We start from the raw sequence: 24,623 nt of genomic DNA, 5'->3' as shown, positions 1-24,623 counted from the left end.
ACACAGAAGTGCAGTCCAGAAGAACAAGTTACTTACCTTCGGTAACGCTTTTTCTGGTAGATACAGTATCTGCCTGTGGATTCCTCACCTTGTGAATATCCCCTTGTGTCAGCAACATTCGGAAATTCTTTTTGTAGCTTCGCTCCGACGTGGACGTTGACAACGTCATAGAGGCACGGCATCGCACGTGACTCCGCTGACGTCACCGACACTACAATAGGCCCAAGCCGGCGTGATGACATCAGTTCCGCCCTTTTTTCCGTGCCTTCGAGGCACACAGACGAACCAATAACAGTAGGCATATACACAGTATACGCAATGCAAATATCAAGGTAACACACACAGTGTGAAGCAAATGCAATAAAACATTTTAAATAAACAATTCCTTGACAATAAAGTAAATACATTACAGAAACTCTGGTATAGAAGAGTGGACAACGGGGAGGCGGGTGGGTCAGTGAGGAATCCACAGGCAGATACTGTATCTACCAGAAAAAGCGTTACCGAAGGTAAGTAACTTGTTCTTCTGATAGATACATCTGCCAGTGGATTCCTCACCTTGTGAATAGAGTCCCACAGCAGTCCCCACTCCCGGAGGAGGGTGTCCACTCCTCTACACCAGAAAATCCTGGAGGACAGAGCGCGCAAAGTGGCCTTCCCTCCTCACCTCAGTGTCCAAGCAATAATGGTTTGCAAAAGTGTGGAGGGAGGCCCAAGTCGCCGCTCTACAAATGTCCTCAACCGGCACACCTCTTGAAAGAGCAGAAGTCTTAGACTTAGCTCTAGTAGAGTGAGCTCTTATACCCTCTGGAGGATCCTTACCGGCCAAAGAGTAGCAGATCTTTAAACAGAGGATGATCCATCTTGAAAGAGTCCTTTTATGTATCGCTCTTCCTTTCTTGCAGCCAGCAAAAACAACGAAGAGCTGGTCATCCATTTGATAGTCTTTAGATCTATCAAGGTAAAAACTCACCGCCCTCTTGGGGTCCAGACGGTGTAGCCTCTCCTCCTCCTTGAAAGGGTGAGGGGGAGGATAAAAGGTAGGAAGGGTAATAGATTGACCTAGGTGGAAGGGAGACACCACCTTAGGGAGAAAAGCAGCCCTGGTCCTAAGAACCATTCGATCAGCATGAATGGTCAAGAACGGGGGCTTGGAACTAAGAGCTTGAAGCTCACTTACCCTCCTTGCCGAGGTGATCGCAACCAGGAAGGCGGTCTTAAAAGACAAAAGCCTCATGGGACACTTGTGCAAGGGTTCAAAGGGAGAACCCATCATGTAGGTTAACACAAGATTTAAATCCCACTGAGGAACAATAAAAGGAGTAGGAGAGAACTTATTTGTGAGGCCCTTCAGAAATCTCAAAACCACAGAGATTAGAAAAGAGACGCCTGGTCCGGCAAACGGAGAAATGCCGACAAGACCGAAAGATAGCCCTTCACCGTAGCAACAGCCAATCCTTGCTGCGCCAAAGAAAGAGCAAACTGTAGTATATCAGATAAATGGGCTTTCAAAGGATCAACAGATCTCACCCCACACCGAGAGACAAATTTAGCCCATCTGTAAGAATAGATTGACTTAGTGGAGTCACGCCTAGCTGACAATATGACATCCACCACATCGTGAGGGAGAGAAAAAGAGTTCAGGTTGCCCCGTTCAATCTCCAAGCATGAAGGTGTAATGTTTGGAGGTGGGGGTGTAGAACCTGCCCCTCCATCTGAGAGAGGAGATCTGCCCTGAACGGGAGACGGAGCGGCGGGCGAGAGGAGAGGTGGAGAAGATCCGTGTACCACACCCTTCTTGGCCAATCCGGAGCGATCAAAATAACTTGGGCCCGGTCTTGGCGAATCTTCCTCAGAACCCGAGGAATCAAGGGTATGGGAGGAAACGCGTAAAGGAGTCTTGAGTCCCAACTCAACTGAAACGCGTCCTCCAAGGCTCCCTGCATCGGATACTGGAGGCTGCAGAATGATGGGCAGTGAGCATTCTCGCGAATGGCGAACAGGTCCACCTGAGGAGTCCCCCATGTCCGAAAGACGTGACGAACCACCTCCGGGTGAAGACTCCACTCGTGGTCGGCCGAGAACTGCCGACTGAAACTGTCTGCATGCACGTTCAGAACTCCGGCCAGAGGATTTGCCATCAGACAAATCTGGTGGTCCTGAACCCAGGACCAGAGGCTCAGAGCCTCCCTGCAGAGACACTGCGACCCCACTCCTCCCTGCTTGTTGACATACCACATTGCTGTCGGGTTGTCCGTCAGGACCTGAACTGACGGACCGCGAAGGGAAGGGAAGAAGGCCTTGAGCGCCAGACGTATCGTCCTCAATTCCAGAAGATTGATGTGAAACAACCTTTCTTCTGGAGACCAAAGACCCTTGACCTCCAGATCCCCCAGATGAGCACCCCACCCTAGAGTGGATGCATCAGTTATCACTGTGGCCACCGGCGGAGGTAGATGAAAAGGCTTTCCCTGAGACAGATTGCCTTCCACACCCCACCAAAACAGATCCGCTGCAGTTTCTCTGGAGATCCTGATCGACTTCCCGAGATCTCCGTTGTGTTGATACCACTGCCTGCGGAGGCACCACTGGAGCGCCCTCATGTGCCAGCGTGCATGGTTGACCAACAGAATGCAAGAAGCCATCAGACCGAGCAGGCGAAGGACCTTCAGGACTGGAACGACCGCTCCATTGTAGAATAAAGGAATCATTTCCTGTATGTCCCGAATCCTTTGAGGTGGAGGGAATGCACGACATACAGTTGTGTCCAGTACAGCACCTATGAACAGGTTGCGCTGGGAGGGCACCAGGTGAGACTTGGGTACATTTATCGAAAAACCCAACCGGTACAACAACTGAGTTGTCTCCTGCAGATGCTGGAGCACCTTCTCTGACGACTCTGCCTTGATCAGCCAGTCGTCCAAATAGGGGAATAGTGGAATCCCCGACCTTCTGAGATATGCTGCCACCACTGCCATCACCTTGGTGAAGACTCGAGGCGCAGTAGTAATTCCAAAAGGAAGAACCGCAATCTGATAGTGTTGCGATCCCACCGTAAAACGGAGATACTTCCTGTGCGACTTCAGGATTGGGATGTGGAAATACGCATCCTGCAAGTCGAGCGACACCATCCAGTCTTCTTCCAGCAGCGCTTGAAGAACCTGTGCAAGGGTGAGCATCTTGAATTTCTCTTGTTTCAGATAGAGATTCAGGATCCTGAGATCCAGGATTGGACGAAGCCTGCCATCCTTTTTGGGTATCAGAAAATACCGGGAGTAGCATCCCTGACCCCTTTCCTGAGCTGGGACTGCCTCTATCGCACCCTTTCGTAACAGTGTGAGGACTTCCTCCTGTAGAAGGAACAGATGTTCCTCTGTGCGAAAACCTTGGCAAAGAGGGTAATTGGGAGAGAATTCCCGAAAGGGAAGGGCATACCCATCCATTTTCTACGAGATTGAGAACCCAAAGATCTGATGTAACCGATTCCCAATCCCGTAGAAAGTAGGTAAGCCGACCCCCCACCGGACCCACATGATCCTGAATGGCGGATCTAGGGCTGCTTTTCTGTGGCTGGGGGGGTTGGAGGAGGTAGAGGAAGAGGCTTGACGACCTCGAGGCCGAGCCCTTTGTTTTCCTCTATAAGACCTGTACAAGGGATTCTGCTGCTGCTGCTGTTGCTGCTGCTGCTGACCTTGCCAAAAGTTGCAAAAGGAAGAGCGTCCAAACCCTCGGAACCTCTTGGCCGTAGAACGTCTGACTTGAAGCCCTAAAGATTTGGCAGTAGCCCTGCTGTCTTTAAATCTTTCTAGGGCTGTATCCGCCTTTTTGCCAAAGAGACCAGATCCATCGAACAGCAGATCCAGCAAAGCAGCTTGAACATCTGCTGAAAAGTCCGAAGACTTCAGCCAAGCCGATCTCCTTGTGGCAACCGCGGTGCTCATGATACGTGCCACAGAGTCTGCAGTGTCCAGTCCACTTTGTATGACTTGACGTGCCGCTGCCTGTGCGTCTGATAACACCTCCTCAAAATCCTTCCTGTTGTCATCAGGAATCTTAGGAGCCAAAGAACGCATTGTATCCATAAGGGCATGCACATACCTCCCCATAAGGCAAGTGGCATTAGTTGACTTCAACGCCATACTCGCAGAGGAGAAGGTCTTTTTAGCCACCGGATCTTGTTTTTTGGTGTCCTTATTTCCAGGTACCTGAGGAAACGCACTAACAGTCTTTTTGGAACAGGCTGCTTGTATGACTAGACTCTCAAGAGAAGGATGAGACGTCAGAAAAGAAGGGTCTTCAGGCGCAACCCTGTACCTTCTCGCCACACTCTTGGAAACCCCCGGTGCGGACAGTGGCTTTTTCCATACCTCCATAATAGGCTCTGTTAAGGCCTCATTAAACGGAAGCAATGGTTCCACCACAGAGCTGGGTGAATGTAAAACTTCCGTTAGAAGATTGGACTTAAACTCCACTGTTGGGAAGTCAATTGTAAAAGCTCCACTGCCTTCCTCATCACCACATGATAAGGCTGGACGTCCCTTGAAGGCGCATCAGAACCGGATGGTAATTCCCACTCTGGAGAAAAATCCAGGCCACTAGCATCAGCTAGATCCTCAAAACAGTCATCCTCCAGTTCACCTTCCTCCATATCAGGATGTGACTCCATATATCTGCGCTCCTCCATAAGGCGCTATGTCTCTCTCCTGGACCTCTCCTTAACACGCCTTGCCGCCTGATCCACCAACGACTCCGACGGAGCCGGAACCGACGTCGGTATCGAATCCGATGGCCCAGTGGGTTGCCCTCGAGGTCGATCTGGAGCGGGCAACGCCGGTACCGGCGTCGACCTCGCCGGAGCCGGGTATTGCCATGGCGGCGTCGGAGCCGGCATGAACGGCATAAATGGAGCCGGACCATAGGAGTGAAGGACTCCTAAATTAAAGGCCAGAGGACCCATGGGACCCGAAGGTGCGCCAGAGGGGTACCACGCCCTTGAAAAGACACCAAACATAGCATTTAGAAATGCTGATGGGTCCTGGCCTGGAGCTGGGAAAGGAGGCTGAAAATCCTCAGCCTGGTCTTGTGGAGGGTTCGGATTCGGCTCTTCGACAGGCGCCGCAGAATCCACATCCACATTAACTTCTTCCTCATCTCGGGCCGGGGACAGCGCCAGAGACGGATTCGAAGTCCGAGTCGGCGACTGTACTTGCGACTCCGAAGGCGAAGCCTCACCTTCCTGATCCGAGACATCCAAAGTGACCACCTTGGAACGTGCCTTCTTCGGTGACCTCGAGCCCGACTCCTTACCGAATGACGCCGGGACTCATGTCTCTTCTTCTTATGTCTCCTCCTCGACTTCGAAGCATGGTCTGAAGCGGACTTCGAAGACGACTCCTCTCGAGACCTGGATTTTGACTTCGATCTCGTCCTCGCCCTTCTCAAACGAGATCTCGAAGATTTTCTTCCCTTGTCACCCTTCAGCTTCGCCACCAGAAGTTTGGTCTCTCTTTCCCGCAGGGCCTTCGGGTTCATCTTCCGACAAGATGAACATCCATCCACATCATGGTCAGAGCTTAAACACCATATGCAGTCCTCGTGCGGGTCTGTGATGGACATCATTTTCCCGCACTCCCTGCAGGGCTTGAAGCCGGTCTTCTTTGTCGACATTATGTTGAAACAAAGAAGCAGAAAAGCGAAGATAAAGGCAACAAAGTCACTAAACAGCTACTGAGATTCCCCGAAACCGTTAGTGTCGACGACGCGAAAAAAAGGGAACTGATGTCATCATGCCGGCGTGGGCCTATTGTAGTGTCGGTGACGTCAGCGGAGTCGCGTGCGATGCCGTGCCTCTATGACGTCGTCCACGTCCATGTGAAGCTACAAAAAGAATTTCCGAATGTTGCTGACGCAAGGGGATATTCCCAAGGTGAGGAATCCACTGGCAGATGTATCTATCAGAACAATATTTAATTCAGAAGGTCAAGCCACATTTAGTAAGGCAGCATTACATTTCCCTAGACCCCGATGTTTAAAATATTTTTTAATGGGTTTTATAAATAACTAATGCTGTTGTACATTGTAAGTCAATTCAATGAGCATCACTCCACAGTGACCACTCTAGAGTAGGCAAACAAGTTAATATACAGTTGCATTCACTGTTTATCGTGCGTTTTCATCATTAGGAAAACATTTTAATAAATATAAAGTGGAATTCTCTAGTAATCACTCCAACAATTAACCTAAAGCTTTTAGTCTCCCATATTTCGCTGATAACACATCAGGTATATCATGATAGGGAATTTCAACTTGGAAAGGGGAAACACAAAGGAGCGCACAAGCATTTAACATGTATAGTCGACAGGGGGGTAAGTCCAAATACAAACTGATCTTCACATTAACCACCTGGACGAACAATGGTTAAGAATCAGAGGGGAGGGGAGGGGGGAGTCCAGGGATACCATAAGGGATCACACAGGATGCATTGGATGCTGGGGTTCATGAGTTCTTTGAATAGTAATACCAGTGTCCCAGGCTGCTGCAGTGGAGTGCTTCCAAATTCTACATGCCCCTTCCCAGTCCAGCGCAGTATTTTCTGCATCACCCCAGCGGCGCAGAGGCCCGCACAACTGGGTAAAAGACGTTGGCTGCTGTGCTCGCTAATGCATAGCCAGTAAGCGATTTCCCAAAAGAAGAGCCAGGTTTACAAAACGTACCCTCACCCTATGGCTCTTCCTCCTGGGGTATATGCCAAATGCTATTGCTTCCAATGAAATAAAAGTAGTGAGCTCTGTGACAGTGGACAGTACCCCTTCACTAAAGAGCAAGACTAAAGCATATGCTGAAAATCTGCTGAATGCAATTGAAATCTGGGCAAGTAAGGTTGGCCGATGTATACATGTGGTTTAACCCTAACTGGGTAAGGTATGCCCTAAGAGTATCATACTATATATTTTTTTAACTTGCATTTCTAGAAATGTGATGCAGAGGCTTGAGGGCCTGTACACATTCTGTTTCATGTAAGGGCTGCCCTAAATATTCCTCCCATTCATGCCGGAGATGTGCTAGCAAGATCCCAGTATGCTCCAGAATTACTCTATAAAACCATGTAATAAGATGTCCTCCTTCTCCCATGGTGTGTAGTGTATGCATTACTGCATGTGTGGGTGGATCTACAGCAATCACACCCCACAGTTTTCTAAGTGCTCCCAGCAACTACACGTGTAAAATGAACTGAACTGAATTGGCGGAATGCAGTAAATGTGTCCGGGAACAAATTACCAACTGCGTCAATGGAGTGTTCATGCCAGCTTGTCAACTGGTCAGTAGTAAAGTGCATCAATATCAAAAAGTAAGGGGGATAGGGAGCTTAAAACAGGTCTAGTACTCTTGCTTACAAGAACATGTATGACACTACTCTAGGGTAACTGTTCCTATTGTGCTACATCACAGGTTTGGAGAAGTTATAGAGGGGTAGAATGGATACTTCCTTGTTAGGAAGTAGTGCCCTCACACACCCGTGAGGGTGTCATGCTTCATCATCGTGCATTGCTCCTTGTGCAGTTGGTGCTGCAATACCCCATGGATCCCGCAAGAGGGCTCATTGATGGAGATCGGTTTTAGAAAATGCCATTATGGGGAGTGCAGGTGTTTGGGGAATAGGGGGTGGGGTTCTGGTAGTGAATTAACACTACCTCAGGGTTACCGCAATATTATATTTTAATCCTGGGTCCCCGCGGTAAGGTTAAAAAGTGTATGCAGAGTTTCTCATAATGGAGAAAGTCAATCTACCAGTGTATGTGGGTCTGGGTCGACATGTTTCACACCTCTATGGTCCAGGAGGGATCAGTGGTGCTTCATCAGGACCAAAACGGAGGGGGGTGGGGTGGTTCGTGTCTCATGGGGTATTCTCGGACACCTCCAAATAATTAATAGTGGGTCACTTGGGTACCTCGTGGCCAAATAACCAAGGAGAGTCTGGATTTTCAACCCTCCAATTCAAAATAAAATGCACCTTGGGTCCAGGCAGAGGACCAAGATGGTGCTGCGGTTAAGATAGTGGAGTGTCGCGGTGTATAGTGCGTAGAACCACCCTTCCGTCTGCCGGCCCAGTTGCCTCCTAATAAGGAAGTACCCATTCTACTGCCCTACGACTTATCCCACCTGTGATTTATCACAACAGGAACAGTTACCCTAGAGTAGTGTCGTCTCAGTAGTAAAGTGCCCCAGAGGGCCAGGCAAACTCTGAAGTGGTGAGGTCAGTGAATATGGAGAAAGGTCTTTTGTGAGTTGCAACACTCGTCACACACCTTCGAGCCAACCACACATGTATTGTCCACGAAAGGTACAGTTTCACTGTGGAATGTACAAATTGATGTATTACATGCAAAGGAAGGGGACCAGCTCCTCTGCTAGCTTCAGAAATATTATTTCCTGATAACTATCTGGCTATTCATTGAAGCTGTGCAGCTCGATAATAGACCTCAAAAGACGGCACCCCTAATCTGCCACTTTCCACTAGTAATTGAAGCTCATTTGAGGCTACCCTACATCTTCTGTTGTCCCACACCAAATCCTGTAGTGCCAGATTCAGATCAATGAAAGAAAGAAAGAAAGAAAATTAGAAATACTGGAACACTGACAAAGTCGTATGGTATGTGGGGGAGGATAACCATTTTAGACCCAAGATAGAGGCAGCCAGCCTAACCAATGGATGGGCAACACGCCTTCACACAAACACACACTGTAACGGCATGTGAGACTTGCTACATATAAGACCATCAGTCTCCACTCAATTTTTCTAATCAAAGGGTGATTTGTTACCTTGCAAGTCCCACTCTATCAGTCATGAAGTAAGTGAATAGCTTAGGTTTGAAAACAAAATGATTAAAAATCAAAAAGAAAATTCTCATGGCCCTTTGGATGATTATCTATGGTATGTTTGGGAGATATATAGTGGTTAGTTGCTTTCTTTGTGCCAAAGATCATTTGTTACTCTGGCTGTTATTTCATTAGTCATGCTGTGGCATTTTATAGGGCTATATGTTTTTCAGACATTGTTGTTGGTTTTCCTTTCTTATGTGTTGTGGTATTTTGTGTTCTATCACAATACTGAATTTTAAATTCCGCCCTGCCAAAATATTGTATCCAGAATGTCAACACCAATAAGAAACACAATCTTATGAAGTTAATTATAGGGGAGTATATTTATATTATTAACTCCACATCCATTTATCATGAAGATGTATCTATATTATCAATCTCTTCAAGAAACGTAGAAATGGAGCTATGAATGGTAAATTTAAATTTGCCTATGTAATAAATATACTTGATTCCAAATTTTGGCTGACTGCATATTGCTACTTGTTCTTAACACATTCATTTGGAGGGTCACAATTGTGGTAGAATGTGATGTGGTAACTATTGCAACAATGATCGAAGTCATTAGTAACTCAGGGCTACTTTCATCAGAAGTTGCTCTCAATGGAAAAAGTGGAGACCCCTTATTTAAAGCTATTTGGGAAAGGTCTTTTGAGTAGAGCAGAATTGAAGCTTAATCGGAAAAGAAAGAAATTATGTATATTGGATAACAACTTAAGGCTAGTTAAAGAGGAAATCGAACTTCCATTTATATATCTACTGCCCATTTGTTTATCTACTGTATATTTTTAACAGCTGGTAGCTCCTTTCGGTCCCTTTGGTAAATACGGAAAAGTGGTTTTGAACACAGGAACAGATTAGAGCAGCCGATGTGCACTAAGACCGCAGTGAATGCTACAGAAAAGCATTTGTAAGAGACCAAGACGGTCAAGCACAAAACTCAAAGTGACCAATTGGGAGGACCAGATCTGTGACAAGCTTAAGGTGCGGGTAGGTTCTAGAGTGTACCCATGAGTTAAGGACTATGATCTTATGCACTTAGCCATTAGCTGCAAGGAAGAGGTGAGTCTACATGCCTCTCTGGAACTTCAAGAAGACTTCAGTGGGCAGGTGTTTTCAAGTGTATTTTTTTTTGTTTTCTCATAACGTTTTATAGACATTTAAGTAATGGCAGTACATCTGTATGCATGGGCAACTTTACTTTCAATTACCACTTATTGACAATGTGCTGCCTCGTACAATCTTTTCTAGCATAATGCATAAAGAATGTCTCATTAAACTAACTAACCCCAGCCCCCTTCTCTCTCCCCCCCCCCCACCCCACCCTACGCTCCCCTGACTTCTCCATTCAGTCCATGTCAGGTTACATGGTTATGTGCACAATACGAAAATATATCTAGTTGCTGGAATAACAAACATGGCCTTGGCAGTTTTTCATTCTTATTCCCTTCTTTGGGAGTCCTCCCCCTCCAGAGGCCTCCTGGGATGTAGGTGTTTTATCTCCCTGTTGGTGCGCCAACATAGCGGTCCTTGCCAGTAGGTCCTTCCCAACATTAATGTGTCTAGGGTATATAATCTAGAAATATTTTTTAGACCAAAAGTGTGGCACTCAATTTTAGATTAATGGTGTGGCCTTGTCAGGTTTCAACATCTAGGTACGCTGCTAGCTCGGATATTGTCAGTCCACAATGTACAATTTATGCACTTCTGCTGTGATTTTGGCCTGCTTGAGCTGTGGGCATGTTCCTAGAAAACATCGAGGGAAAAGCCCAAAAACTGACTGTAGGAAGCTTGTTCTTTATATAGTGGATCAAAACAAGGAACAGTTTGTAAAGAGTCCCGGCAAACCCAAATTGGTTTACAGAGGCAAAAATGAAAACTGTTGTGACTTAAGTGTTGCCATATCCTTTCCTTCGCTCTTCTTCTCTACTGCTCAGCCAAGATGAGTGCTGGAGTGCTTGGTGATGAACAGAATGCTGAATGCTTGGTGAGGTCATGGAATGCCTGGATATCTGGTGAGTGTAGGAAGCTGGCTCTGTATATACTATACCAAAGTGAGGTATAGTGTGCACAGAGTCCAGTGAAACCCCAAAGATAGGTAGATGTAAAGGTTGATATCACCTTACACTATTTGTGGTATCGTGGGCGAGCAGTAAGGCTGTATCAGAGGGTAGGGTTAAGCATTTGTTGTACACACTCAATCAGCAAATAATATCACAACCTCAACTTCAGAGCAAATGGTTTTGTATAAAAATATTTTTAGTTATTTTATTTCCTAGAAACCAAGCGAGCCTGGCACAGGCAGGTAAGTGATAAATACTTTGCAATATAATATAACAGTTTTGAATTGCAGTTATATATATATATATATATATATATATATATATATATATATATATACACACATACACACACTGTAGTTTGGTTACAGTTTAAGTTACTGGTAATGCAATACTGTGGGATACTATACATATACTTTGTATTGGCTTTTCAATAGGATTTCAAGTAGATTACTTTTCTTACACAGTGTAGTATACCTGGATACTACACTGGGACATTTCCTGTAAACTGGTAAGTAAAAGCATTTTGGTTATTCGGTTACAGTTTTAAAGGTTTTCATAGGATTTTCCAACTCCAACACTTTTCACAGAAAAACAGTCAATCTTATCCTATGGAGGAAAATATTGTTATCGGTTGAAAAGTAAGTGTTCGGTTGTGGGAGTTGGTATTCTGGGGCTAGACCCAGGGGCTCCCCAGGGTCAAGGATGCACTCTTATTACACCCTCAGCAGCACTAGGGCGGCCGGGTGCAGAGTACTGAAACCCAATGTTACCCAATGGGGGATAAGGGGCCTCCAGTTGATGGCTGCTTACGAGCAGGCCGCAAGGTTGTGGGTGCAAAGCTCCTGTACTCAAGCTCAGGGCAAATGGGGGTTCAAGCCAGCACAAAAAGGAGCACCCTCAGCGGCACTGGGACAGCCAGGTACAGAGTGCTATTTTGGCATCGGGAGCCCTGTAGCTTTTAATGGGGTTTCTCCAGTTTGCAAACACACTGGAGGCTCGGGACGAATGTCTTCTGGGAGCAACCACCACGTAGAGAGGAAAGTTGGGATGCTGTGGGTTCGTTAGACACCGTCGGTTGTGCCACCAAAGGCCGTGGGGCGTCGGGTGCAGGGGTGTCTTTTAGGGTTGGATCTTTTTACCAGCTCCTGGGGACCATCTGGATTCAGGCTGCAGGCTTTGGCTGGAGGCTTGAGGCATGTCATGGATCTCTGGTCAGGATCGCCGGGGAGACCTCCTTGTGGTGTTGGGCCACTCTAACTCGGGCCGTGGATGTCGGGTGCAGAGTGGTGAAGACTTGCAGATTTTGCCTGAGCTGGAGTCTGTTGGTGAACAAATCCGGTGTTCACGAGAGATAAAGTCTTTGATTTGGAAGGCAGGGCAGGTCCTCTGGGTTCTTGAGGTAGCTGGCTGCGGGACACACCAGAGTTTCGCTTCTGCAGGTTCGAGGTGGGGACAAGTCAGTGGGCGTCCTCCTCTTCTTAGCTTCGCACGGCTGTTCAGTCATCCTTCTTTTCTTCTTGTAGTTTTGTTGTCGGAGGAATCAAGGCTAGGGTGCCACCTAAATACTAGATTTAGGGGCATTTCAGGTAAGTAAAGGTTGAAACCAATGGGTCCCTTCCTTGGGGTGGGCACACCCCCTATTATGCCACCATCCAGTGGGAGGGGGGCATATGCCTCCCTCTGGTTGTCAGGGTCTGGACTGAGTTGTGCTTCACCTCGCCTCCCCCACCTGAGTAGTGGGGTTGGTAAAGATGGGCACACCTCTCTTCCTCACTTGGGTTTCCCGCTGATTCTCCCGCCCGAAGTGGGGGTGAAAACCGGTAGTGGCCAGTTCCTGAAAGCAGCAACAGGCCTGGGGAAGCTCACAAAGGCGGAGGACTTTAAAGCTTCCCCTTCGTGGACCCTGCCCATCCTCAGCCTGGACACTAGTGGTAGGTCGTTTTTCAGAGGGCATCTCCAAGATGCCGTCTGTGCACATTTTTCATTAAATCCCACACTGGCATCACATGGGTTTAATGTGCTGAGAAGTTTGATACCAAACTTCTCAGTTTTCAGTGCAGTCATTATGGTACTGTAAAGTTCGTAATGACAAACTCACAGCACCACATGCTCTTAATGGCAGCACTACACTTACAATGTCTAAGAATTGACTTCGACACTGTAGGGGTACAGGGCTCATGCACCTGCATCCTCACCACTGGTATAGTGCACCCAGCTACAGGGGTGACTGATCTATGCCAGGGAAGTAGGTTGTAGGTATGTCACACAGGGATGTGTGCCATGTCGACTCTTCACTTTGTTCTGCATCAAACCATGCAGCCTGCAGAGGCAGTGTGAGAGTGTAAAGATACAGGACCTTTAAGGGTGGCACGATAAGTGCTGCAGCCCTTAGACACCTTCCCTGGTCACAGTGACCTGGGTCCCTGGGGTGCAATTTACAAGGGCCTGACCTTTGGCCAGAGCGCAAATTGGGTTTAATCTTCAATGCAGTTTTAGGGAAAGAACATAGGCCCTGGGACCCAATTGGCAGGAGCCCAGGACACACTCAGTCAAAGTACATCAGCAGTTCAACAAAACGTGGGGGCAACCATGCAGAAAGTGGGCACTTCCTTAAAGCGAGGTTCTGAGTGTCAATTGGAGTGTGCAGGCTGAGCAGCAGGGAGGCTGCTCCTGGTGGGACTATCTTCTATATAATGATCTACTTACCTGAAGTTTACCATCTTTATAACATGTAACTAAGCCTTAATAAACCATCTTCTACAATCTACTCTACGACTAAATGGACTTCTTTTACCCATAACAATAACACTAAATGCTCTCTTTTATGGTAGCGTGAGCAAGCAGTTTAGGCTTTCTCAGAGGGTAATGCCAAGCATCTGCTGTACTCACAGAGGCGATAAATGAGACACACATTCAAGAATAAATCCGAGACCAATTTAGAAACATACGTTGTATCTTTATATACATTTTGATACCAAGAACTTCGTTATCAGGTAAGTACTTGTTCAAATATTGAATTTTACAGAGGAGTAAATAGTGCACTTAAATGCGACTTTACGCAGCAATGCTTTCCTATAAAGAAATGTTGCATACAGTTACTTTCCGTCGGGTTCTGGGGGTCTCCTTCAGGACTTAGGGTCGTACGAGGCCAAGGTCCTAAGCACCATCACCAGTTACTCGTTCCCTGCCCTGGAGCGTAGGGGAGCAGGAATGCAAGTTGGTTTGGTGGCTGTGTGCGCTACGCCAGTAGAAAGAACAGAGGCATCTGAAAACAGGCTGCAGAGGGAGACTGGGGAACAAGTCCGGAAGCTCCCAAACCTGGGCTCAGGTCTCGAAGGTCCTGGGAACATAGGGGCACAGCTGGTTCATCAGTACTTGGGCTGCGCACCCGGGTGCAGAGTTGAAAGGTCAGGGGGGGGGGATCTGTGCGTCCTAGGGCCTTGCGGATGTCGGCCTCGCCAGTTGAGGGTGCAAAAATCAGGATACCTGGGCCATTCTGGAGGTGGGTCTCTGAAGTGCTGACGTTCCTAGACGGCTGCTTAGTCCCGGTTGTGTCTGAACTGGACGATCTTTGTTTCATGCAAGGGTTGCTGATCACTTAGCCATCCTGCTTAGGGGAAGGGAAAACACCTCTGGCCAGAGCGGGTATTTTTTCTGACCTTAGAAAGCGGGGCTCTCATCTGCAGGGGTTCAGAAACCTGTCTGTGGTGGCAGGCTGATCTACACCAGTTAGCCAGAGCACTGGCAGACAGTAGCTTTTCAGGGGGCACCTCCAAGGTTCCCTCTGGACGCATATATTAATAAATCCATCATTGGAATAAATGTGGGCTTCTTAACCCCTTCGATGCTGATGACGGAGCGGTTCCGTCATCAGCATCGGTTGGGCTGTGCTGATGACGGAACCGCTCCGTCATCAGTACAGCCCTCGGGGGGGGGGGGGGGGGGGAGCGCTGTCGCTCCCCCCCTGGGGCTTCGATCGTGATGGCAGTAGTGGGGGTGGCAGCGGAAGACTTCGCGCTGCTCCCCCCGGCCCCCCCCCCGCACTTCCTGGTGACGTCAGCGCGCTGTCGCGCACGCCGACGTCATCAGGAAGTGCTGGACGCGCTGGAAGCCATTTCTTTCCAGCGCGTCCAGCTGCAAGGTAGGTTTTTTGGTCTCCGGTGGGGCGGGGGGGCCATTTCTCGGTGCCTTGAGGCATCGGGGGGAGGAAACACTGTTTCCTCTCCCCTGATGTCCCAATGCAGGGCATTCCTGGTTCAGGATCGCGCACAGCGTCGCGATCCTGCACCAGTAATGCCCCCACTAGACACCAGGGATGTTTTTGTTTGGAAAGGAAGAGACCCCTTGGGCAAGGGTCGCTTCCAGGGGCTAATTTTATGTTTTCAGACTTTTCTGCCCCCCCTGGGTCGACATCGGTCGCTTTAGCGAGCGATCTCGACCCAGGGGGGGCAGAAAAGCCCACTAGACACCAGGGATTGTTTTTGTTTGAAAAGGAAGCGACCCCTTGGGCAAGGGTCGCTTCCAGGGGCAAATTGTTTATAATTCAGACTTTTCTGCCCCCCCTGGGTCGACATCGCTCGTTTTAGCGAGCGATCTCGACCCAGGGGGGGGGGGCAGAAAAGCCCACTAGACACCAGGGTTGTTTATTTTCATAAAAAGAAGCGACCCCTTGGGCAAGGGTCGCTTCCTAGGGCCATAATTTTTCAATCCAGACTTTTCTGCCCCCCCTGGGGGCAGATCGCCCATGTTAGCGCGTGATCTGGACCCAGGGGGGGGCAGAAAAGCCCACTAGACACCAGGGATTTATTTATAATTGTAAAGGAAGCGACCCCTTGGGGAAGGGTCGCTTCCTAGTGGCCCATAATTTTTTTTAGACTTGTCTGCCCCCCCCTGGGGGCAGATCACCCATTTTTTGGGCCACATCTGGACCCAGGGGGGGTAGAAAAGCCCACTAGACACCAGGGATTTTAGTATATTTACAAAGGAAGCGACCCCTTGGGCAAGGGTCGCTTCCAGGGGGCATTATAAATATTGTAGACTATTCTGCCCCCCCCCCCCCCGCGGGGCGGAGTGGCTGGTTTTTTTACAGTTTCTGGTCCCGGGGGGGGGGGGGGGGGGTAGAAAAGCCCACTGTACTCCAGGTTTTTGTTTTTTATAGGGGGCGACCCCTTGGCCAAGGGTTGCTTCCTTGGGCCCATTTGTTTTCAGTATGTTCTGCCGTGTCTTTATTTGGCCTCTCTGCCCTCCGTAGGGTTGCTTCCAGGGAGCCCACGTTTATAATGATTTATAATCTTCCCCCCTTGGGGACAGACACCCCATTTGTGACATACCCTGTGACATAGCATGTTGTAATGTGTGTTGTTTTTGTTTCTTCTAATGTGTATTGGTTTTTTTTCTCTTTAGATTGTTGCAGTGTGCGGTTCTGTTACTGGTGGTTCTGTTGTTCTGCTGTTTCTGTAGTTGCATGTGTTTGGTAAGAGACCTTTTTTTGTTCAATTGTAATGTAATTGTTTATTTTGCAAAGTGTGTTGTAATACGAGTATGTGTTGTTGCTGTTTGTTGTGATTGTAAAACATGTTTTGCATTTGTTTTTGATGTGTCCTTCTGTAGATGTAAGGTTTTTTTTTCTTCTTTCTAGTGGGATATCGTTGCCTATTTGCTGCGTCTTTGCAGAGTAGGTGCTGGTGAGTGTAGTTGTGTCTTGTAAGTGAATTGTATATTTTTTCTAAATATATTTTTGGGTGAAAAAGTCTTACATTTTTATCTTACTTTGCGCAGTGTTGGGGTTGTTGAGTTGTTTGTGCAGACTCCTTTATTTGTAAGGATAATGGCTAGCCGCCGGATTACTGCTCAGCAAGTTGTTGGAATGCTTTTTGATTCTTCCTCTGACCATGGTCCAGAGTCTGACTCTGATTCTGAGCCAGAGGTGGGAGGTGAAGATTCAGGTAGTGAGTTTTCTCTACAAATGGCTTCATCTGAAGATGAAGACACTTTGAGTGCTGATGAAGCTACTTTTGGTGTGGATGATGTGCCTGTGGTTGGGGAGGACATTGCTGTGTTTACGGTTTTGGAGGACATGGTTGTGCCTGTGGTTGCGGAGGACAGTGATGTGCCAATTGTGCGGCAAGAGACATCTGGGCTGCAGCCTGGGGCTGCTAGACTTCCAGTTGGTATTGTGAGACAGGAGTTAGCTGGGCGGCGGCCTGCGGCTGCAAGACTTGACGATGAAAGTTCTGACCTCTGGGTTGCACCAGGCATGGTGCAGCCGGCATTGCCTGAATTTACTGGTGTTCCAGGGTGTAGGGTGAACACTGAAAACTTTTTGCCTATTGATTTTTTCAAGTTGTTTTTGGATGATGTGTTTTTGGCAGAGATTGTAGAGCAGAGTAATTTGTATGCTGAAATTTTTTTGAGGGTGAACAGTGCCAGCCTTAAGCCCCACGCTAGAGCTACCCGGTGGACTCCCACCAATTTGGAGGAGATGGAAAAAGTTTTTGGGTTTAACTCTTTTGATGGGCTTGCTTAGGAAACCATCAATGGCTTCATATTGGTCTACTAGTCCCTTGATGGCAACAGCTATATTTCCGGCAGTCATGACTCGTGATAGGTATTTGCTTCTGCTGCGGATGATGCATTTTGTTGACAATAGTCTTGCTTTGCCACGAGATCACCCTGATGTTGACCGTCTTTTCAAGATTCGGCCTGTCATTGATCATTTGGTTGATCGATTTTCTGAGATCTTTTATCCTGGGAAAGAAATTGCAGTGGATGAGTCTTTGCTGTTGTTCAAGGGCCGCATGGTATTTCGGCAATACATTCCTAGTGAGAGGGCACGCTATGGAATCAAACTGTATATGCTGTGTGACAGTGAGACTGGATATGTCTCTAATTTAAGGGTGTACACTGGTAAGGAATCCAGGATTAACCCCCCTGGTTGTCCGTCGACTTTTGGAGTGACTGAGAAAATTGTGTGGGAACTTGGTCGTGGATTTTTTAACAAAGGCCATCATTTGTATGTCGATAACTTCTACACTGGTGTGCGGTTGTTCAGGGAATTGGCCAAAGTGGACACTGTTGCTTGTGGCACAATCCGCTCAAACCGTAAAGGTTTCCCAAAAGAACTTGTTTGTCGAAAGCTTGCTCGGGACAGTGCAGTGCTTTGCGTTGTCAGGAGCTTCTAGCTGTGAAGTTTACAGACAGGAGAGATGTCTACATGTTGACTACAATACATGATGAAAGCACTGAACCGCGGAATGTTTGGGGTCAGGTTGCAGAAGTGCGCAAACCTGTGTGCATACTGGACTACAATAAGTACATGGGTGGTGTTGACAGAGTTGATCAGAGGTTGGAACCGTATGCTGCTCTTCGTAAGGCTTACATTTGGTACAAGAAGTTGGCTATCCATCTTTTCCACTTGGCAACCTTTAATGCTTTTATTGTGTTCCAGAAATCTTGTCCCCAGTCAAAGTTGACTTTTGTAAAGTTTCAGGAGTCTGTAATAGGCAGCCTTGTTTTAGTGGAACAGGCAAGTGTTCCTAGAGTTGGAGTGGTGGAGGATGTTGCCAGATTGAAAGATCGCCACTTTCCTGATACAATTCCTTCTACAACCTCAAAAGACTTTCCCAGTCGGAGATGTAGAGTCTGTTGGCGAAGAGGTTTGCGGAAGGAGGTTCGCATGTACTGCCCCGACTGCCCTTCAAACCCCGGGCTGTGTGTACCTGCTTGTTTTACATTGTACCACACGCAAAAGAATTTTTGGGAGTATCAATGAGTGGTAAAGTGAACTGGTTGGTCTTTATTCTGTAATAGTTATTGTTCAGTTTCAAAGTTTGTATTTGTGTAGTCTTTTTAGAGTTAGTAGATTTGTATCAATTTGCAATTTGTTTTTGTTTCTCTTTTATTTAAAAAAAAACTAAAGTATGATGTTGGTTTGCATGTAGTGTCCATTGTATGACTGTGTGCATGGTTTGGCGCTTGACTGCCGGTGTCTGTGGACTGGTGCTTGTCTGGCGGTGTCTGCGGACTGGTGCTTGACTGGCGGTGTGCGTGGTCTGGTGTTTGGTTGGCGGTGTGCGTGCTCTTGCGCTTGCCTGGTGTTGTGTTTGGATTTGTCTTTGGCTGGTGGTGTTCGTGGAGTGGTGCTTGACTGGTGGTGTGTGTGGAGGGGCGCTTGGCTGGTGGTGTGCATGGAGTGGTACTTGGCTGTCTGTGCACGGAGTGGTGCTTGGCTGGTGGTGTGTGTGGAGTGGTGCTTGGCTGGCGGTGTGTGTGGAGTGGCGCTTGGCTGGACGGTGTGCGTGGAGTGGTGCTTGGCTGTCTGTGCACGGAGTGGTGCTTGGCTGGTGTTGTGTTTGTGGAGTGGCGCTTGGCTGGTGGTGTGTGTGTGTGGAGGGGCGCTTGGCTGGTGGTGTGCATGGAGTGGTACTTGGCGGTCTGTGCACGGAGTGGTGCTTGGCTGGCGGTGTGTGTGGAGTGGCGCTTGGCTGGTGGTGTGCGTGGAGTGATGCTTGGCTGGTGGTGTGTGTGGAGTGGTACTTGGCTGTCGGTGTGCGCTGAGTGGTGTTTGGCTGGCGGTGTGCATGGTCTGGTGCTTGGATGGTGGTGTGGGTGGACTGGCGCTCGGCAGGCGGTGTGTGAGTAGTTACTTTCTGTTGGTCATTACACACACTGCTAGTTGAGTGACACTCCACACAGTCCATCATTTTGTGTAGTTGCAGTGTCCGAAATGTGGGCGTGTGAAAGTGATGGGCCCTTGAATGGCGCTGTTTGCTGGTGTGAGTGTTGGAATGTGATGGGTCCGCGGCTGGCGGTGTGAATGTTTTGTATGTGTCACGCGTACGAAAGGTGTATGAATGGCCTGTAAAGAGGTTGGTGCCTTGACGTGGCTTTACAGCTCACGAGCTGTGAGTCAGGGGTTCAGTTTATCATACTTTCAATTATACACAGTGTATTTCATTTTTGTGAAATTACTTGCGTATACAATTGTATGTACTGAATCATCACTCACCCTCGTGCCAAATCCAACCAGTATGTGTGTGTGCTTGCGGATTAGATGGGTGTGCAGTAATAATTGTTTTTTTCTCTTTCTGCAGTAGGGTGTACCTTGCCCCTTATTGTGATTGTTATGTGTTGCTTTTCCATTCGGATGGTGTCAATGGTCTGGTTTGCATCAGGTATGAAAGGTGCGTGAATGGCCTGTAAAACGGTTGGTGCCTTGTCGTGGCTTTACAGCTCACGAGTTGCGAGTCACTGGTTCAGTTTTTATGCATTTATTTATTGACAGAGCATTTCACTTTTTTGAAATATCTTGTTAATAAAATTTTATGTACTGAACCATCACTCGCCCTCGTGCAAAATCCAACCTGTATGTGTGTGTCTTTGAGGAATAGATATCCGTGCTTGAATGTTTGACTTTTGAGTAACTCTGTTAAGGTGTGGTATCCTTTTACTCGGGAGAACAAGGGGAACGCAGGGTGGTAGGACTTTTTTGCCGGCACGGCGATCCCACGCCAAAAAGTTTGGAAAACTGCTATTTTTAAGGTTTGCAAGGATTTCTGGGTAGGAAAACATTGGGGGACCCACACATGCCATACCTCCCTGGACTCTCCCGGGTGTCTAGTTTTCAGAACTGTTTGGGTTTGCTACTTTCCAAAGAATACCACCCAGCCCCGGGCCAAAAACTCAGGTGCACCCCCCCCCCTCAAAATCAAAGTTATATTGCTTCAGGGTATTTTAAATTCACCACCGTACGATTTGGACCTTTTCCTGTTGCAGCCACTATGGCTACCCACGCAAGTGAGGTACCGTTTTTATCGGGAGACCTGGGGGAACGCTGGGTGGGAGGTAATTTGTGTGGTAGGCATAGCGGCTGCTTTAGGAAAAGGCCCAATTCATACTGTGGAGACCAAAACATTACCTTTAGCCAAATAATCCTTTTTTTTGAGGGGGTCACCTGAGCTTTTGGCCCGGGGCTTGGCAGGCATCTTTGGAAACTACCAAACCCAAACAGTTCTGAGAACTAGACACCCGGGGGAGTCCAGGGAGGTATGGCATGCGTGGGTCCCCCAATGTTTTCCTACCCAGAAACCCCTGCAAACCTGAAATTTTGGTCAAAAAACCCACTTTTCCATACTTTTTTGGGTGGGATCTCGCTGCCGGAACAAATGTCCTACCACCCAGCGTTTCCCTTGTTCTCCAGAGTAAAATGATACCTCACTTGTGTGGGTGGGCCAAAGGCATGTGACTCAGGCTGGGGTGCTTAATTTGTAAAACTTAAATATGACTAAAAACTACTTTTTTCAAAATTCATTTTTGGCATGTTCTGCTTTGGGGCACCCACACAAGTGAGGTATCCTTTACTCGGGAGAACAAGGGGAACGCAGGGTGGTAGGACATTTTTGCCGGCATGGCGATCCCACGCCAAAAAGTTTGGAAAAGTGCTATTTTTACCTAATTTTAAGGTTTGCAAGGAGTTCTGGGTAGGAAAACTTTGGGGGACCCATGCATGCCATACCTCCCTGGACTCCCCCGGGTGTCTAGTTTTCAGAACTGTTTGAGTTTGCTACTTTGCAAAGAATACCACCGAGCCCCGGGCCACAAACTCAGATCCCCCCCCCCCGAAATCAAGGTAGTTTTGCAATAAGGTAATGTAAATTCACCACCGTACGATTTGAACCGTTTCCTGTTGCAGCCACTATGTCTATCCACGCAAGTGAGGTACCATTTTTTTCGGGAGACCTGGGGGCACGCTGGGTGGGTGGAAATTTGTTGATCCACGCAGATTCCAGAACTTTCCACCACAGAAATGTGAGGAAAATGTGTTTATTTGGTCACATTTTTAGATTTGCAAGGGATTCTGGGTAACAAAACCTGGGGGTAGGCAGACGAGTCACCCCATCCTGAATCCCCTGGGTGTCTAGTTTTCAAAAATGTATAGGTTTGCTAGGTTTCCCTAGGTGCTGGCTGAGCTACGGCTCAAAAACAAAAGGTAGTCTCTTTGTCCAAAGAACGTAAAATTTCACTGGGAAATTGAGGTGCGACCACATTGCATTTTGTGCCGTTTCCTGTCGTAGGCACAAGGCCGACCCACACAAGTGAGGTACCGTTTTTATCGGGAGACCTGGGGGAACGCTGGGTGGGTGGAAATTTGTTGATCCACGCAGATTCCAGAACTTTCCACCACAGAAATGTGAGGAAAATGTGTTTATTTTGTCAAAATCTTAGCTTTGCAAGGGATTCTGGGTAACAAAACCTGGGGGTAGGCAGACGAGTCACCCCATCCTGAATTCCCCTGGGTGTCTACGTTTCAAAAATGTATAGGTTTGCTAGGTTTCCCTAGGTGCCGGCAGAGCTAGGGTGCAAAAACTACAGGTAGGCACTTTGCCAAAAAAGGGTCAATTTGTAACTGCAAAATTTAGGTGTGACCACGTTGCATTTTGCGCCGTTTCCTGTCGCAGGCACAAGGCCGACCCACACAAGTGAGGTACCGTTTTTATCGGGACACTTGGGGTAATTCAGATTTGTAAATCAACTGTTATTACCAATTGAGCTTTCATGCATTTCTCCCTTTCAATGAAAGACATTGTGTAAAAAAAAAATCTTTATGAAAAATGACCAATAATTCTCATGCTAGTAGGAGTATTCCCAACTTTGAAAATGTGCAATTATATACTGTTTCTGAACTCTATAATTTGTATCAAATTCAGAAATACATAGGTGTCTTTCATACAGATTATTCCATGTATACATTTTCCAAGACAAAGTGCACTATACCCAGTAAATGAAAAAATACCATTGCAAGTTGCTGCTCAGTTTTTGGATCTGGGTTCGTCGGGTTCTTGGTGAAACTACAAGTCCTATATATCCCCACAACCAGGAAGGTCTAACGAATGTAACGGTATATTGCTTTCCAAGAGCTGTCAAAATTAGAAAAAGTTATAGGTGAAAACGTTGAGACAAAAGGCTGTTTTTTTCAACAAAATTTCAAATATTCCAATATCTAACTGTTAGTTTCTATAACGAAACCTTCAGGGATTTAGACAAATGACCCCTTTCTGAATTCAGAATTTTGTCTACTTTTCGAAAATGTAAAGCTTTCCAGGATCCATTATTGCTTTCAAACTCATTTCTACCATTAACTGGAAGGAGGTGGAAAGCTCTAAAAATAGCAAAAATAGGCTATGTCCCAGAAAAATGCCAAAACTGAGTGAAAAATTTCGGTTCTCTGACAAAAGACTGTCATTCCCTGAAAGCTGAGAAAATGGAGATTTCAGCCCCACAAACCCTTTTGGGATACCATTTTCAGGGAAAAACCCAGAGGCTTTCATTTGCAGCCCGTTTTTCCCATTTTTCTGAAAAAAACAAAAAAATCACTATATTTTGGTTAATTTCTGGGACCCCTCCAAGGGAATCCACAAACCCTGGGCGCCTTTAGAATCCACATGATGTTGGAAGAAAGGACGCAAATTTGGCGCGGATACCTTATGTGGTCAAAAAGTTACAAGGGCCTAAGCGCGCACTACTCCAAAACGCCAAAAAAAGGCTTAGCACAGGAGGGGAAAAGGCCTAGCAGCGAAGGGGTTAATACAAGATGTTTGATACCAAACATCTCTATTTTCAGTGAAGCCATTATGTAGACCACCAATGTCGAGTGCATGTGCTTAAACTGGCCACCCTGTTAACTTGTAACATCTAAGAATCGACTGGGACATCACAAGGGGCATATCTGCTTAGACAGATATTTCTATTTCTATTTGGGGGGTTTTGTAAAGCGCATGGTGACGCAACAACGGCGTGTCCCCGCGCTAAGGAGCTACTTTCTTACTGGACCATACAGAAACGGCGCATCAACTAAGCAAATAGAGCAGTTTTGAGCTTAGCTCTAAAAATTGATTCAGATGGCTCAAGTCGTAGCGCCATGGGCAGCTTGTTCCATCTAGCGGCTGCAAGGCATCTGAAAGATCTTCCCCCCCATCTGCGCTCTGGACACCTTAGGAACAACCAGGAGTCCAGAGCCGGAAGATCTCAGGGAGCGGGGAGGCTCATAAGGTGTCAAAAGTCCTTGTAAAGGGAGAGGGGATCTCCCATTAATGATCCGATGGCACGTGCAAAGTGCTTTAAATTCTACCCTGCTTCTGACCGGGAGCCAGTGCAGAGACCGGAGAGCCGCTGCAGAAGCAGCTCTTCTGGGTAGTCTAAGCACCAGTCGGGCAGCGGCGTTCTGTAGGACCTGTAAGCGGTTAAGGTTCTTCTCCAGGGTGCCTAAATAGAGAAGGTTGCCATAGTCCATCCTTGATGTGACTAGTGCATGTACCAAGGTCTGTCGGGCTTGCACAGGTCCATGCATGTAGTATAGTGCACCCTGCCTTAGGTCGTAAGACCAGCTGGAGGAGTGACTTGCCTATACTGCATGCAGCGTATGCAGGTATGTCACATAGGAGGTGTGCCATGTCGTGTTTTCACTTTTCCCTGCACCATGTCGCACAGCCTGCAATAGCAGTTTACATGAAATCGCGGAGGGGTCCCTCAGGGTGGCACAATACATGCTGCAGCCCTTAGGAGCCATCTTTAGTACCCCTTGCCCTACATACATGGGGTAGCATTTACTACAGACTTACAGGGAGTGCTAAAGGTATTGCCAATGGGGGGGGCGAGGGAGGGCAATTGTACAGATTAGGTAAAGAA

General features: G+C 47.5%; 1 protein-coding gene across 2 annotated transcripts in view; it reads right to left on the bottom strand.

Annotated features, from left to right (window-relative positions):
* EXOSC8 (exosome component 8) overlaps positions 1-24,623 on the bottom strand; it is a 238,937-nt gene that overhangs the window by 183,980 nt on the left and 30,334 nt on the right. The window lies entirely within an intron of this gene.

Source organism: Lissotriton helveticus, chromosome 8 (assembly GCF_964261635.1).
Source record: "Lissotriton helveticus chromosome 8, aLisHel1.1, whole genome shotgun sequence".
Classification (NCBI taxonomy): Eukaryota; Metazoa; Chordata; class Amphibia; order Caudata; family Salamandridae; genus Lissotriton; species Lissotriton helveticus.
This window is presented reverse-complemented; position numbering and strand designations above follow the sequence as displayed.